Below are 16087 nucleotides of genomic sequence, written 5' to 3' on the forward strand. Positions count from 1 at the left end.
CTGATGCTGAAGGCCCTTCCCGGGCCCCTGAATCTTCATTGGTAAGTGAGGCCCTCCTGCCTTCTCTCTTTCCCACCACCTTGGTCTATTTCTCCACCCAGGGGAGCCAGGCTTTCACCCTAGAAGCCAGATCCTGCCCCAGCTTTGCTCAGAAGTCCCTGAGGGTCGCCACCTCAACCTGGACTCAGAACAATTTGGAAAGTGCCCAGGGTGGCCTCTGATGATCTGCCCCCTGCCACTCCCCCAGCTCCAGCCTCCCTGTGGCCCCCAGGCCCTCAGGCTGAGCGCTGGCTGCATCCTCCCCCTGGGGTCTCTCAGCCCTTTCCAAAGGCTCCCCATCAATGTGGCTCCAGATTTCTTTGGGGCACCTGTCATCTCAGATACCTAACCTGTCTAGTTCTTTCCTGTCTGCCCTTTCCAATAGAAGAGGGAACTCCTAGGAACAGAGGTCTGGGGTCTGCTTGCTGCCATCTGCCCCGGAGTCTGGGGCAGAGCGCCAGCCCATAATATCTGAACAGTCTCTATCTCTCATGAGTTCGAACAATACTATTATTACAGAGATAGCATTGAGTTTAGTAAATGTTGGGTTGGTCAACATGTTTGTCCAACATGTTCGTCCCAAGCAACTTATGTGGCCAACCCAGTGCTTAGGAAGGACTTCCCTGTTGGTTTCTATCCCAATCTCCCGTCTTCCAGGCTCCCAGGAGAAGTCCTTCCCGGGGCCCCCGCTGGCCCCTCTGCCCTGCCTGCCAGCCCCTGACTGGCCTGCGGGTTCCCTGCCACCCGCTGCTGGCTTGGCTGTGCCCCTGGAGGACACGGTGTGTGCCACGGTTGCACACACTGTAGCCCAGGCTGTTCGGAGGTTGGCAGCTCTGGCCTTCGTCCTGCTGCCCCTGGATCCTGTGTGGCCGGGGCCTGGGTGTGGCCATCACCCCAGGCGACATCCAGTGCATGCCAGGGCATGTAGTGAAGCTGGACCATTTTGCAGAGACAGAGAAAACAAAACCCTTCCTTAAGCCTTGGCTGATGGCTTGTTTTCTCAAGACCCACACAGAAATAGACGGTTTTCATCTGAGCGTCTCCCGCAGTGAGTGACTCAGGACCAGGAGCACAAAGCCTGCTGATGCCCCTGCCCTCGTCCTACCATCCGCCTGCAAGATGCACGGAGATGGCGAGCAATCTGCAGGGGGGAGGCCCAGGAATGTTCTGGAAAGGCTCTCTCCTCCTGCCTCTTGCTCACAACTCATGGGGAATTAAACAATAAGCAAGGTCTCGTGAAAGCTGCTCTGAGAAGCAGTCACAACTGCCAAAGGATTTTTTTTTTAATTTTTTTCCAATTTTACTTTTTTATTTTTTAAAATTTATTTTTAATTGGAGAACAATTGGTTTACAATGTTGTGTTGGTTTCTGCCATACATCAACATGAATCAGCCATAGTATACATATGTCCCCTCCTTGTACCTCCCTCCCACCCTCCACTTCATCCCACCCCTTTAGATTGTCACAGAGCCCCGGGCTGAGCTCCCTGCATCATAAAGCAAATTCCTAGCTATCTATTTTACATATGGTAGTGTATATGTTTCAGTGTTACTCTCTCAATTCGATCTGCCCCAAAGTCTGTTCTTTAGGTCTGTGTCTCTAAATAGGGTCGTCAGCACCACTTTTCTAGATTCCATGTATATCTGTTCATATATGATATCCGTTCTTCTCTTTTTTACTTACTTGACTCTGTGTAAGGCTCTACGTTTATCCAGCTTTCTAGAACTGACTCAAATGTGTTCCTTTTAATGCCAAGCAGTCTTTGAATCACCTAGATTGGGGCATTGAAACTGAGGCTTCTGGCTGGCGGAGGGGTTTGGACCTGGGCACTGAGTCTGCATGCAAGGTGGTGTGGGTCTGTGCAGAGTGTTTGATTCTTTCAGACTCTCAGAACAGACCTGTGCAAACGTCCATCCTGGAGAAGAGAAATAACGCACCTGTGGTCACCGCGTGAACAGCAGCTCAGCCCCCCGGGCCTCCGAAGACCCCATCTGCCAGGTCACCAGCACTGCTCAGAGCAAAACAGGGCAGATGAATAACAGCAAAGCCGGAGACAGTGAGAAGCAGGCTGAGAAAAGACAAAGCAAAGCAAGAGGAGATTGACATGTCAGCCACGATTGATTCTGGGAGCAATGGGACTAAAGTCGTTTTCTTTCCTCTTAAACTCTTTCTGCATCTTCCAGGTTTTCTGTTTTACAAACCTTTGCTTGAAAGCATTACCATAGAAAACTCTTTGAAGGAAAAAAATAATCAGTAGCATTTTATGAATGTACCTCCATCCAATCCCTCCTTTTCTGTTTTTTCAGGTTTGAAAGTTTTTCTATTGTTTGAGTTTATAAGTGACAAATTTTGGTAACCAACTTTTCTAGAAAAAAAAAATGAGAGTTTAAAGATGCATTCAGTTTCCACTCTGGAACTATTTAGTTTAAGGATTTCATGTAGTGTAGTGTTAGCTGCTCGGTGGTGTCCAACTCTGCGACTCCATGGACTGCAGCCCATCGGGTTCCTCTGTCCATAGAATCCTCTAGGAAAGAATATCAGAGTGGGTAGACATCCCCTTCTCCGGGGGATGGTCCTGACCCAGAGATCAAACCCTGGTCTCTAGCATTGCAGGCAGATTCTTTACCATCTGAGCCACAAGAGAAGCCCACTTTAAAGGACAATTGCCGGATAACTTCTATAAACATCAGAGTGCATTGTTTGGAAATATTTTTTTATGGATAGTTTTTATTTCACTTACACAATTGTAAAGTTTTATCTCTTCAGGGACTAAACTGCATTTAGGGAGCTGAGTTTGCCCTGAGACACCATTTCAGGGCAACCCTCTCATTTGTCTATTCTTAGCTTCATTGAAGGTTTTAAAAATAAAATTTTAAACTGCAGCTTCAGCTGATGAGTCCAATGGGATAGCTACTGAACTTGGTGATTATAAGATTTCCTAGAATAAGTTTCATTGGCAAACAGATGCTGGCAATAAGCTGTTACTGTTGCTATAAATACCTCTCTCGCCTTTTCAAGCCCTGGGTACAGCTGCACTAATTGTTCCAGCCTCCAGAACAACGTTAGTTAGGCATCAAACATTTATGCGACCTCATGGCAGCCAGTTGTTTTGATTCAACTGGGACAGATGTCTGTGTAACCCAGAGAAACTGCTCACACACACCAAAGGCAATAAAAGCTATTCTCATTCTTGAGGGAAAAGGTCACTTTTTTTTACCCTTTGGTTGTTAGGATAAGGTTTACAAATCCATGCTTATTTATATCTAGCTACCTCATCTTCTAGAATTTCACTTTGAATTGACAGGGATAAAAATAATTTGAATATAAGCCATTAAACTAAATATAAGCCATTTTGTCTCTAAATATATATGTCTGACTTTAAACTCTTGTTCTGCTTCTTCCTAGCTGTGTGACCCTGGGCAGCTGACACAGCTTCTCTGATCCTTGTTTATAAAACAGGGATGGTAATGTACATGCCATAAGATGTATACCCTGTAAGACTGCTGTTTTTTTGGATATAAGAATTTGGAAATTAAAGTATGTAACGGTGTGAAACACCCAGAGCACATTTAAATTCATTTCCTTTTCCCCCTGATTCTCTGAGAAGAATGTCAGTTTTATTCGATTAAACAAACATTAATTGAGTGCTCATTATATGCAAAATCCTGGAGATACCAACACTTCATTTGAGATTTTTAAGAAGTTCATCATCTTCTAAGGAGGACAGACCCCTGTTATGTCCTCAAAGTCTAATGGAAGTGCTCAGGGATCTGAGGGAAAAGAATATTAGTTTTCTTGGTACAAAAAGGTTTTCACAAAAACATTTAAAAGCTTCACGCTAGCCCTTGTAGGATGAGTAGTTCTGACCTAAAGAGAAACAAGATTAGGAAAATGGAAAAAGGAAAAGAACACAGTAAGAGACAAAAGCAAGAAGGAAGACAAGGCAGTAAATGTGTGCAGTGTGGCCGAGGCGCACTGCGGGGAACTGGGCCTACTCAGAGCAGAGGACCAAGCACCAGAGAGACAAAGATGGGAGACGGAGTCGCCAAAGGCCTAGAAATACCTGTAGCTCGTCCGCATTGCCTCTGCCAGCGTCTGGCCCTTTAAGGCAGCCTGACGTCCAGAAGGCAAGTGTTGGCGCTCCAGTGGAAGGTCGGTACACACCTATCAACTGTAACTGTTTACTCAACAGACACTCATTGAGTATCTACTATGTGCCAGGCCCTGTCTGAGACCCTTGGGAGGCAACAGGGAGCAAAACATGGCTCCTGCCTTCATGGGGTTCCATTCTCCCAGGGCAAACTCACAGTAATCAGATACACAGATAAGCGTGCTGTAGAATAAACTTTGTGCTTCCCTGGTGGCTCAGACAGTAAAGAATCTGCCTGCCAATGCGGGAGACACAAGAGATGTGGGTTCGATCCCTGGGTTGGGAGGATCCCCTGGAGGAGGGCACGGCTACCCACTCCAGTATTCTTGCCTGCAAAATCCCCATGGACAGAGGAGCCTGGCAGGCTACAGTCCACAGGGTCACAAAGGGTCGGATACAACTGAGCGACTAAGCAGCAGACAGACAGAATGAAATTCGGGGAATAGAGCTGTGAAGTAAAAAGCAGTATAGCAGGATGGACGAGAGCTGTTTCCCAGGGGCGGTCAGAGATGTCTTTTGGAGGTGATGCTTAAGCAGAAATCCAAGTTACATGAATAACTGTGGGAAAGGCTTCCAGAGAGAGGCGTTGACAGTGGCAAGGCCCTGATTTGGGGTGCTCCATGGGCTCGGGGAAGAGCCAGGAGCCTGGGTGTTCCCAGGGCAGTGCCAGGAAACAAGGTCGGAGATTTGAGGGTGCAGATGAAGCTTCCTAAACCTTAAGCTCTATAACATGCCCCCCAATCATGCTCTGACCTTCTGAGCTTGGTCCTCCCGAGATTTGAACTTGGCTATTGCAGGACTGAGTCTCTTGACCCTCCGGAGGCTCCCTCTGCCCTCACTCGAACCTCTGGCCCCAGTGCCCGCTGTGGTGCACAAGCCCAGACACACTGAGTTGGGAAAGGCATTGTCTGCAGGGATGCTGTCACGTGGGTGGCTGTGTCTCCCCACAGCGTCCTCATCCGATTCTCACCCCGCTCCTCCAGGCTGCCCGTAAGGATGGGGCGGGCCATGGCAGGCTTGGTTCTGACACTCCCCTCTCCCGAGAGCGTCTCCCTGCTGTCATCACCCCCCTGCCGCTCCTCTCACTCTCTGACCTAACCCTGAACACAGGCCCCAACCCAGCTGAGACGGGGCTGGACGGTTTCGCAGGATTTTATAGGAGGCTTAGGGACCCCCGGAGGGACGTAACTAGAGTAACTGACAACTGCCCCCGCCATGGCGGCTCTCAGAACCCTCCAGGCCTCCTGCAACTGCCCCCGACTTGGCTCCGCCTCTTCCTAGGCAGCTCCCTGCCCCTGGGGTCCCGGTCCCCACAGAAGGACCCTCAGAGAAGCAGGCAGCCAACTCCTCACCAGGTCAAGGCCCGCCTTCCACTCCACTTCCTGTCCCAGAATCCTCTTCTTCCTGCCTGATTGACACTGGCGTCACTGTGGGAGACCCTGCCCAGCGCCCAGGGGCTTGGAGCCCAGCTTAATCACTCCTGAGTGAAACCGAGTCCCCCTAACACTGAGTTCACTTACAGAGTTATGATTAACCTCTCTATCCAAGACTTCATTGCCTTTCTTGTCCCTCCCAGGTCCCCTCAGGATTGAAACTGAAGCTGTTAGTCCCTCAGTCATGTCCAACTCTTTGCGACCCCATGGACTGTAGCCCACCAGACTCCTGGCCAGCGTCTGGCCCTTTAAGGCAGCCTGACATCCATGGGATTCTCCAGGCAAGAATACAGGAGTGGGTTGCCATTTCCTCCTCCAGGGGATCTTCCAGACCCAGGGATCAGACCCAGGGCTTAAACCCGGGTCTCCTGCATTGTGGGTAGATTATTTACTGTCTGAGCCACCAGGGAAGCCCTCCTCAGGTTTGAGGACAGTCAAAGAAAAGGCGGGATTGAGGCCAAGCAGGACCCTGGGGGCTCTCCTGGGTACACAAACCCTTCCGTGCGCCCCGTCTCTTGTTTATAGAAAAAAGTCCTGAGTCCCCTAGGTCTTCCCCGAGTTCCAAAGAGCCGACTCACGCAGTTAATGATTAGAACAGTAGTCACTGGACTCCCGACTCCTCCTGGAGACACAGAGAAGAATCTGGTGCACACCTCGAGTTGTTCTGTAAAACCTAAGACCCCACCAGATGGAGGATGGTGACTGCTGAGCACAAGCATGGAGACCCCAGGCTGAGGCCCAGAAGGGTGTTGACTGAGATTCCTGAACCATCGTCCTGCTACCTCACCACCGACCAATCAGAAGGAGGCCCACAGTCAGGCATCCTAGGACCCTCTCCTAACCCTGTCTCCAAAACCCTCTCCTGGAAACCATCAGGGGGTTCAGGTCTTTTGAGTCTGAGTCTCCCGTTCTCCTCTGTTGATGTCCTTCAAGTCAATCCTGACTTTGCTGCCAACACAGCTGTCAGAGTTTGGCTCTTGGCGCATGAAGCACATGAACCCTCCCTTGGTAACAAGAGCTCAGCCTCGGAGTGTCATTCATCTGCTGTGATATGGGTGGAATCAGTTCAGTTCAGTTCAGTTCAGTCCTTCAGTCATGTCCAACTCTTTGCAACCCCATGGACTGTAGCACGTCAGGCCTCCCTGTCCATCACCAACTCCCTGAGTTTACTCAGACTCATGTCCATTGAGTCAGTAATGCCATCCAACCATCTCATCCTGTCGTCCCCTTCTCCTCCTGCCTTCAATCTTTCCCAGCATTAGGGTCTGCATGGGTGGAATGCATCCTCCCAAATTCATGTTCAAGTTTGTACCCCGAATACCTTGAAATGTGACCTTCTCCAGAGACAGGGTCCTTACAGATGTAATTGTTAAGGTGAGGTCATTAGGATGGGTCCTAATTCACACTGACTGGTGTCCTTAGAAAAAAGGGACATTTGGACAGAAAGACAGACATAGAAGGACGATGTTGTGCAGAGATACAGAGAGAAGATGCCCGTCTGCAAGCCAAGGACAGAGTCTTAGGACAAAGTCTTAGGACAGACCCTTCCCTCGTATGAGACAGTCCTGTCTGTGTGTGGTACTTGGCTCCAGCGGCCTGAGCAAATGAACTCACACCCCACGAAGGGAGAAGTGTTGTCTCTATTTTACAGATAAGGAAGCTGAAGCTCATAAAGTTTTTGTGTTCCCCACAAGGCTTCCCTGGTGGCTCAGTGGTAAAGAATCTGCCCACCAGTGCAGGAAACACGAGTTTGAACCCTGGGTCAAGAAGATCCCTTGGAGAAGGAAATGGCAATCTGCTCCAGTATTTTTGTCTGGGATACTCCATGGATACAGGAACCTGGCAGGTTTAGGAGCCTGGGGACACGAAGAGTTGGACACAACTGAGCACCAACAACAAGAAGGGTGTTACATCCATCGGAGGCTGAGACTTGGGCTGCCAAGCCTTCTCCCACTGCCTGGAGCTGCTCCTCTAGATGGGGGCGTGGGAGGCTGGGGGGCCCTGGGGTTTCCCACGCCTGGAGCAGGCTGCACCCTTGCTCTGCAGCGGAAGAGGCCCCGACGGTAACCATGGTCACTTGTTCCTTCCGGGGTGCGGTGGAAACCGGTCCAGTGATCTCCCTGGTGCCCACATGGGGCAGGACACCTCCCTCCCAGGGGAGGGAAGGGATCAGATTCCTGGCGGCCAGGAGGAAAAAAGTTTCCTTATTTACATTGGAAAGCTAATGAAAGCCTCGCTGGGAGTTCCAGCTCTTTAACCCCAGGGGGCTGAACCCTGGGAAAATAAATGAGGTGGCTTGGGGAAATGTGTCAAAGTGACAGTGTGCGGGCCTCGGTGGCGGCCCCTCTCCCAGCTGCCGTCATCCCATCCCGCAGCTCAGGGTCTCCCGGCCCCTTCACAGGGCCTGCTGGCCTTCGCCCCTTCACCTATGCCAGCTTCTCCACCCCTGGGGGGGTCTGGGGGCTGGGGGCAGGGGCTGCTCCTACCTCCCCGTTGAACAGGGAAGGAAACCTAAGCTCAAGAAAGCATAGAAAGCAGAACTGAGACTGAAACACAAGATTTTATTGTCTCCCCATATAAATCTTCCAGGAACCGTTGCCAAATGCCACTGTTTGTAGGAGGGAAAAGTGAAAGTGTGAGTCACTCGGTCCTGTCCAACTCTTGGTGACCCCCGGAGTGTAGCCCACCAGGCTCCTCTGTCCATGATATTCTCCAGGCAAGAACACTGGAGTGGATTGTCATGTCCTCCTCCAGGGGATCTTCCCCACCCAGGGATTGAACCTGGGTTTTCCACATTGTAGGCAGATTCTTTACCATCTGAGTCGCAGGGAAGACTTTGTAGGAGGGAAGGAGAGGAAGGGTGGAAACAGAGGCCTGCCCGCCTCTCTGTTGGGCCTGTAGGGCCTTGGAGCTCTCTCATCACTCCTACCCACCCCGTCTCCTAAAAGTGTTGAAACTGGGAAGCAGGTTGGTCCCTGCACCGAGGCCCCGAGGCCACACAGCAGGTGCGGTCCCATTGCTCTAGGGCTGGGTTTGTGGATCAGGCTTCTCCCGAGAGCAGAGTAGCCGGGAGAAGATTCCAGGCCGTGAGATTGCTGGGGGCTGGGGTTGGGGTGGTGCTTCCAAGTTCTGCCACCTGACTTCTATCCCACTCATCCTGTGACAGCAGCTTTCCAGCTGGGGCCCAGTGAGACCCCGGGGGTCAGATTTGAAGGATGGGGGGTGGCATCGGGGGTAAGTGACTCACCTTGAAGACCACATCACAGGGAAAGAACAGTAAGTCTGACGAAGGGGCAGCGAGCACGGACCTGCCACCCGGCCCCCACCCTCTGCCCCAGGGGTGGGGGGTGTAACAGCATGGATCTTCCAGGCAGCCAGGAGGGGGCAGGAGGCGGGGTAGGAGGAGCTCCTCATCCAGAAAAGGCCCTAAGGCCCCAAGGGACTAGATAAGTGGCCCCCACGAGGGTGCTGGGGCCCCAACAGGGGGCCCAGAGCCTCAGGCAAAACCTGCAGAGGAGGCTTTCCCCACTGGAGCTCCTTCCCTGGGGAGCAAGCGGGCCGGGGGTGGGGGGTTGGGGCGAGGGGGCTCATTCCAGCAGATCCAACCCCTGGACAGGAATAAGCTACAGGCAGGAGTCTCTTCTCCTTTGTAAAAGATTGAGATAAATTCACAACACATAGAATTAACCCTTGTCAAGTTACAATTCCCTGGGGTTTAGTCCATTCACAATGTTGGGCAACTTTCCCAGCACGCCTTCATCACCTCTGAAGAAAGGTCACCTCCAACCTCGTGAAACAGGTGCTCCGCCCCTTCCCCAGCCCCCAGGAGGCGCCCCCCCACATCTGCATCTGTCTTGCTGGGGTCACCTCTTGGGGATGCTTCCCACAAATGGAACTGCACGACCCTCCCTTCTTCTCAGCGACCTGCAAAGCACTGGGTTGAGAAGAGCTGAACCGTGGTTTCCATTCTGATATATGTTATCCTATGTTGAGACTCTCTTATGTGTGTTTCATAATGAAAGTCACACATGTCATGGTAGGAAACCCGAAAACTGACAAAATCCCAAAATAGACACTTAAAATGTCTCCTGGTCTCATTGCTCAGAATATACTAATATTTCAGAGATATATCTTCCACTTTTCCCCTAAGGTAACATCAGTGAGCAGCCAGGCTGTTCTACCGACTACATGCATGGGGTTGGTTTCATGACTTCTCTGTATCTCCTTTCCTCACCTGTATGAGGACATGATAATAGTACTTAATTCAGGGGTCCATTGAGAAGGTGAATGAGTGAATAATACATATGAAGAACTGAAGATGGAGCAAGTCACAGAATAAATGCTGAGCCAACACGTGAAAGTGAAAGTCATTCAGTCTGTGACCCCATGGACTCTACAATCCATGGAATTCTCCAGGCCAGAACTCTGGCGTGGGTAGCCTTTTCCTTCTCCAGGGATCTTTCCAACCTAGGGATTGAACCCAGGTATCCTGCACTGCAGGCAGATTCTTCACCAGCTGAGCCATAAGGGAAGCCCAAGAATACTAGAGTGGGTACCTATCCCTTCTTCAGCGGATCTTCCCAGTCCAGGAATAGAAGCTGGGTCTCCTGCATTGCAGGCTGATTCTTTACCAACTGAGCTACCAGGGAAGCCCAGCTATTATCATATTTTCCCCACAACTCAATGTCATGGGGATCATTATATCTGCAGAGGAAGAAACCCGGGGTCAGAGAGATTAAGCAATTTGCCAAAGGCAAAAGGAAGCAAATACTGGTTTTCGAGTCTGGGGTGTGCTGGGTCGTCATCACTGCCTCCTTTTTCAGAGAAGGAGGCCGAGGTTCCGGGAGATTGGTGTCCGCGGTCACACAGCGAGCTGGGGCAGAGCTGGTTCCCAGCAGACCTGTTGTCTGCCTCCATCCCGCCCCCACGGCCCCCTCCCAGGTGCCGGAGGTCCCTCACCTGGGATGGAGACCCCTGACCGGGGCTCTCACCTCTGTGCGGCTCCAAGCTCCCCATTCTCCCTCCTGGGTCCGCAGGGCTGCGGTCGGCGTCCCCTCCGGCCGCCCGCTCTGGTCGTCCCGGGGGCACCTGGATTCACCCCTGCAGGGCCCCCGGAGAGCACAGCCGAGCCCTGAAGACGCCGGCCCATCAGCACCCGGGTCCCCGCCTCCGGGCCCCCCCGGGGCCGCCCGGGGCCCTCGGAGACAGTCCAGGGCCCTCGGGGGAGGCCGCGCCAGGACGCACCGTCTGCTGCCGGCTCGGAGCCAGGCCCCCGCAGACCCTCTCAGACGCTGTCCATGGGTTCTCACCCTCCGCCCCGGAGCAGAGTGAGCCCTGAGCAACCCCGAGAAAGCCTCAAGCCCTGAAGCTCGGAGGCCGCTTCAGGCCGGAGCTCTCAGCACCGCCGGCTCAGCATGCTCAGCGTTGCTTTGTAACCAGAACAACCCCATGGGGCGTGGAGCCTTCCCTGAGATTCCACAGGAGCGCTTCGAGGCTGCAGCCTTTTCCCAGGATGCGAATTAAAAACATCACCCGACCAAGACGGCATCACAGGTAATTCGCCCTGGAGGACCGCGGGGCCCCAGGGCTCACGCGCGGCTCAGATCCCCACAGGGCGCTCGTCCCCTCGTCCTCCGTCTGTCTGGGGGCCTCTGGAGACGAGGGCACTTCTCGGCAGGAGCTGCGCCCTCGTCACTAGGGGCCCATGCGCTGCCTGTGTCCCGGCCGCCCCCGGGGAGCCCCATCCGGGCGGTGGCCTGGCCGGTCTGTCGGGGAGGCAGCCTGGCTTGTTGGACGGAAGCTGACTCTGGGAGCGGGACACCCCTCCCTCCAGTGAGGCTCCTGCATCCTCCAGCTGGGGGCTTGGATGACTGGGGTAAACCTCCTGCTACCCAGGGCGTCCCCAGGTGAAGTCTTGTTCCTGAACTTAGAAATTGCAAATGCCTTGGACTGTGTCCCTGGAGGCTGTGAGGCACTGCTAGGTGATGAGACAACTGAGCAGGTGGAGCCCTGCTGCGTGGATGGTGATGCTGGCGGGTTTGGGCATGGCCTTGACATCAGGGAAGACTCACAACAATCCACACAGGATAGACCTGTGGGGCAGGTGATGCCTGGGGGACTCTGCCTGCCCAACCTCTCTCCTTGGTCCTTTTGAACCAACGAAAACTCACTTGATACACCTGGAAAATCCTGCTCATCCAAGACCCATGGAGAAGGCTTCCAGACACAGAGGAGATGCCCAGGCCTAGGGTTTAATTGACGGATCAGAGGACAAAGCAACAGGATCGCTCCAACATCTAGAGCAGAGGTCCCCAAGCCCCTGGACCACGGACAGGTCCCAGTCCATGGCCTGTTGGGAAGCGGGTTGCACAGCAAGAGGTGAGTGGTGGCGCAAGTGAAGCCTCCTCTGTACTTATAGCCACTCCCCATCGCTCCCATCACCTACCGAGCTCCGCCTCCTGTCCAACCCAGGACAGAACTAGATTCTCATAGGAGCGAGAACCCTACTGTGAGCTGTGCCTGCTAGGGGTCTAGGTGGCATGCTCCTTAGAGAATCTGATGATCTGATTCTGCATTTTGGTGAGGTGTATAACTATTTCATTGTATATCACAATGTAATAATAATAGAGGTAAAGTGCAATGGGCTTCCCTTGTGGCTCAGTTGGTAAAGAATCTGCCTGCACTGTAGGAGACCTGGTTTCGATCCCTGGGTTGGGAAGATCCCCTGGAGAAGGGAAGGGCAACCCACTGCAGTATTCTGGCCTGGAGAATTCCATGGACTGTCTAGTCCATGGGGTCACCAAGAGTCGGACACGACCGAGCGACTTTCACTTTGTCACACTTGTCACTTTGCACGATGAATGTAATGCACTTGAATCCTGAAACCATCCCCTCCCCACCCTTGGTGTGTGGAAAAATTGTCTTCCACAAAACTGGCCCCTGGTGCCCAGAAGCCTGGGTACTGCGGCTCCAGACCACTCTCCTGTTGTCTGTGCGGCAGACCCTCCTGGGGGTGCCCCTCAGCTGGCTCGACCCTCTTCACCTGCTCCCAAAGCCCCCGCCAGGTCTGGGCATCCCCTCTCCCACCCGCACAAGGGAGCCTCTGAGCCCATGGGCAATGGATGCGGCTCGGTCTGAGCCATCCGTGGTCTCTCGTCGCCCGCATCCGTGATGGCTTAGGCATAGCCATGGGAAGCATCCCTCATTCCTGACGGAAAAGGACAGAGTCCTTTGGGGATTGGGGGAGGATTTCCTCCCTGATGGAAAGGATATGTGTGGAGAAATCACCCCTCCTGCTCCTGTACGTGATTCCAAGAAGATTCGTGATCAGAGGCTGAGCCGCCATCTTGCAGCCATGAGACAAACCTGAGAACAAAAGCCAGTGAACCAAGCGGCGCAGAAAGCACCCAGGCCCCGGGTCAGATCGAACAGCAGCTCCCCGCTGACGTTGTGCTGCTTGTTTGCCGTGCTGTGCTTAGTCACTCAGTTGTGTCTGACTCTTTGTGACCCCACAGATTGTAGCCCGCCAGGCTCCTCTCCCTGGGGATTCTCCAGGCAAGAATACTGGAGCAGGTTGCCATGCCCTCCTCCAGGGGATCTTCCTGACCCAGGGATCGAACCCAGGTCTCTTGAACTGTAGGTGGATTCTTTACCATCTGAGCCACCAGGGAAGCCCACTACTTGTATATGAGAGAGTAAATCTGTAGTTGCTGAAGCTGTTGCTGACCGCACTTGAGTGTGTGTGAGGATCACTAGGGGAACTTGTTAAAGCACAGGGGTGTGATTTGGGGTGAGCGAGGCTCCCGTTTGAGTTTCCAGCAAATCTCAGATGATGCCGGTGCTGATCCTGGGCTACACTCTGAGTCAAGAGTGAAAGTCTTGGTCCCTCAGTCGTGTCCGATTCTTTGCGACCCCATGGACTGTAGCCCACCTCGCTCCTCCGTCCATGGAATTCTCCAGTCAAGAATACTGTAGTGGGTTGCCATTTCCTTCTCCAGGGTATCTTCCTGACCCAGGGATCAAGCCCATATCTCCTGCATTGCAGGCAGATTCTTTACTGTCTGAGCGTAGCCATGGCTGAAAGTCATCTTAGCCACTCATTCGATTTCTTGCAACCCAGAGCGTCCTAGCTGATAAGTGCTTTTGACCCATACGTGACAACAAAGAACTCTACTTCACATTCACAAAGGTCCGATGCAGCCCAACTTCATCTGATCCTAAGATTCAGGAGGTGACTTGCTTTGTGGACGAGGAAGTTGAGACCTAGACAATTGCATTTGCTGGAAGCCTTTTGTTGCCAAGGGACACAATCCTGGCTCCAAAGGAGCTTAAACATAAAGGTTGTTGACTTAGGTGTCCAGAAAGAATAGGGGCAAATCCAGACAGAGCCGGATCCAGTCGTTCCAGTGATGTTGCCAGGGCTTTGTTTTGTTTTATTCTCTCTGTTGACCGACTTTCTTCAAGTAGCAGAGAACCTGACCATTAGTAGTAACCTTAGGCTCTCACCGCCCCTCATGGGATTGAGATCCCAAAATGAAGTGTTTCTCTTGTACTGTGTCCACATATGAAACCCTTGGACCCCTCACGGGGAGGAAAGAATGGAATCGGTGAGAATGGTTGGGAAGCAACCCCAGTCGCCAGGCATGAGGTGATATGGCTCCTGGCAGGCTGGGAGGCATAAAGGTTGTGAAAAGCAGCAGAGTGTTTGAATTCAAGTATCTTCATGAGATTTTCATTTACATATATTTAAACATCAGGCAAAAATACCAGGATTCTTGTTGCGGGGCTTCATCCTGAAAATGTGATTCCCTGTGGTTGGAGTTTTTCTTTGACTCTGCAGCTTGAAAATATTAATTATCACCTGCTCTGACTCAATGGACACATTGCGCGAACTTCAGGAGATGGTGAAAGGCAGGGAAGTCTGATGTGCTGCGGTCCATGGGGTCGAAGAGTTGGACAAGACTGAATAACTGAACAACCATTAGTTATAGGGAGCCTGAAAGCAGAAAGCATGTCATTCATTCGTTTCCTCAACAATTATTTGCTGGCCCTGCTGTGTGCCTGCCTGGAGGAACAGCATCGATAATGCTGTGTCCATCCCTTTGAGGATGTGGCAACTGGACACTTGGGCTCCCCGTAGACCAAGCATCCCAGGAGGGGCAGCCTTGGGGCAGAAAGAATCACTTCATCACACTCTCCTTCAATTTCCTTTTAGGATTTCTATAGGCAGCTTTGTCTTGGGTTTGACCACAGACTGATTCTACCATCTGCCAATTTAGAATTTAGTCAAATGTGCATTTAGTGACCTCCACAATGCACACACTCACACACACACACACACTCACAGATACACACATGTGCACACATACACACACACATGGACACATATACTGTGCACATGCATACACACACTCACACATACATATACACTCTCTCTCTCACACACACACATTACACACACATGCCTCATGCTCCCAATGTCTTCAAGCCTCCCCAGGCTGGAGTTATGATCACCTTGACCATAATCCTTATGGTTTGCAGGTAGGTCTTCTGTTTATATTTCAAGCCTTTTCCATCCCAAAGAGCCTACTAGCTGAGTCAGAATGGATCTCAAACACCAGCTTCCAGACTATCTTCAGATCCCCCACACACCCCCTGGATCCTAAGACTTGAATATGACTTATTTTGCCAAAATTCTACTTCTCTCTTGAGGTCCCTTGCAGAGCTCCCAGCACCTTCAGTGGCGATGTGAATTCATCCGTCTTTGGTTCACAGAAACAGTGGGGATCACAGCTGGGGTCTGCCTGCCAGCCAGGGACTGACTTACTTCACGCCTGTATCCTTTAGGCCTTAGAGTCGGCTCTCCTGTGTGTGACTAAACAAGAAACTGATGGGTTTAAACATGACAGTTGTTATCTCTTCCTTATGTAACAGAGTCTGGAGATGGACTGCCCAGGGTAGAATGATGACCTCACAGCCGTCGAGACTTGTTCTTTCTACTTTTTTGCTTCCCCATCGTCATACATTGGCTTCCCTGGTGGCTCAGATGGTAAAGCGTCTGCCTGCACTGCGGGAGACCCTGGTTCGATTCCTGGGTCGGGAAGATCCCCTGGAGAAGGAAATGGCCATCCACTCCAGCACTCTTGCCTGGAAAATCCCATGGACGGAGGAGCCTGATAGGTCGCAAAGAGTCGGACACGACTGAACGACTTCACTTTCACTTTATCGTCATACATCCTCAAGGTCTGATCCATGTCCAGTGCATGACAGCCGGATTGGAGGTGAGAAGGAGAGATGACGGAAGAAGCAGCGTCTATGTCTCCTTCATTGAAGTGAGTTTCCTGCAGGTTCCACCTACGACTTTTGCTTGTATACGGAGACAAAGATGTTGCTGTCCACTAACAGTAACTTCCTTAGATGAAGAGTGGCCCACCACCTTCAGCTGGGGTCATAACAGTGTGGAACA

General features: G+C 52.0%; 1 protein-coding gene across 2 annotated transcripts in view; it reads right to left on the reverse strand.

Moving 5' to 3' along the window:
- PROM1 (prominin 1) overlaps positions 1-5485 on the reverse strand; it is a 151037-nt gene extending 145552 nt beyond the window's left edge. Inside the window, exons 1-2 of one of the 2 annotated variants that reach the window (XM_061420877.1) lie at positions 4943-5485; positions 1977-2107 (exon numbers count right to left, since the gene is read on the reverse strand). The gene's annotated coding sequence lies outside the window, so the exon portion shown is untranslated. The remainder of the gene's footprint in view (positions 1-1976; positions 2108-4942) is intronic. The other variant, XM_061420891.1, reaches the window with a different exon arrangement.
- Between the last annotated feature and the right edge of the window lie 10602 nt (positions 5486-16087).

Source organism: Bos javanicus, chromosome 6 (assembly GCF_032452875.1).
Source record: "Bos javanicus breed banteng chromosome 6, ARS-OSU_banteng_1.0, whole genome shotgun sequence".
In the NCBI taxonomy this organism is placed as follows: domain Eukaryota; kingdom Metazoa; phylum Chordata; class Mammalia; order Artiodactyla; family Bovidae; genus Bos; species Bos javanicus.